Below are 1,405 nucleotides of genomic sequence, written 5' to 3'. Positions count from 1 at the left end.
ACATATGACTCAAATGTGCCCCCTACATTATTCCAACAGTTATATCTAGGGATGCACCGATCCACTTTTTTTTTTTTTTCGATCCGATCCCGATACCTAGATCTGAGTCTGATCCCGATCCAGTTCCGATATCATGATCATTGATTTTATGAGGCTGTAATAATCTGCTCTCAAGTACAATTTGTACAAATCTATGCATGCATGTCCAAAAAGGCAACTTGAGGTAAGTTTTATTAATGTTGGATAAGTTTTAAAGTTAGAATTAAATCCTGCTAACACAAAACATGTTTCTTTTTATTCCTAGCTTTAAAGTGGATATTCAAGTGATTGTTTAAAGTTATTTTATATTTTATAAGGGGCAGATATAAGAATTATTTCTTCTCTCTGCACTCTTTTCATTCAATGTTTTCTTTTTGATGATTTTTTTAATTTTGTTTTATTTAAATGAATGAATAAATGAATTAAATAAAATGTTAAATGTCTTCAAACATCTGCTAAGTTCATGACATAAACCAACAGACATGTTCCTGTTTTTAGTATTTTACATCACTTTATAATGTAGCTGTTTTTGTTTTTAATATATATAATTTTCAAATCTTGTTTTTAATGATTGTCTACTGTTGTACTGATAAATATCTCCTGCAGGGTAAACTATATCTTGACTGCAAGTATCAAACTGTGAAATCCTTCGTTTTCTACAACTGATAGTGTTCGGTCATTAATTATGAAGTTTATCAACTTCTCTGTAAACATTAGAGCTCCGTGGTTTCAGCGACGTCTTCTTCTTGTTCAGTCCGAAGCAGGCAGTCTGGTTTGGGTCAGCTGCTCTCAGTCAGTCCCTCCTCGGAGACGGAGGGACTGAGCGGGGCAGATTGGACGTGGCCGCCCCGGGTTGAGCAAAGAGCAGCGCCCGCTGAAGCCCCGGAGCTCGAATGTCCAACGTAAAACTAACTTTAACGTAGTTTAATGTGGCGCTGTGGCTCTGCAGACAGTGCACGTTGCCGTCTTGTCTTGTGGTGTTTAGTGTAAAATACTTCCACACAGCGACATGTTTAGATGAAAAGTTGGTTAGCTGTTAGCCACAGTGATGCTAACTCAGCCCTCACGTTGTAGCTGCTGCAAACTATGAACTGGATTTCCTGAATGTGAGGCGGGTCTTATTACTCTGGGTTCATGAGACACGTTCAGGAAATCCATTCCGTAGTTTGAAGCCAACGTGCATCATGGATCGGAAAATCCGATCCGTAAATTATGCTGATATCGGAGGCCGATACCGATACTGGATCGGATCGGCCCCATCCCTAATTTTTTTGTTTCGTTTTTTTGAATGTCCAGAGGACCAGATTCAACTGTTTTACATTTTTCTACCTGGATTATTGAGCAGCTTCAGGACATGCTCACAACA

The sequence above is a fragment of the Nematolebias whitei genome, chromosome 23, assembly GCF_014905685.2.
Source record: "Nematolebias whitei isolate Nwh7 chromosome 23, NemWhi1, whole genome shotgun sequence".
NCBI classification, from domain to species: Eukaryota; Metazoa; Chordata; class Actinopteri; order Cyprinodontiformes; family Rivulidae; genus Nematolebias; species Nematolebias whitei.
Note: the sequence above shows the minus strand (reverse complement) of the source record.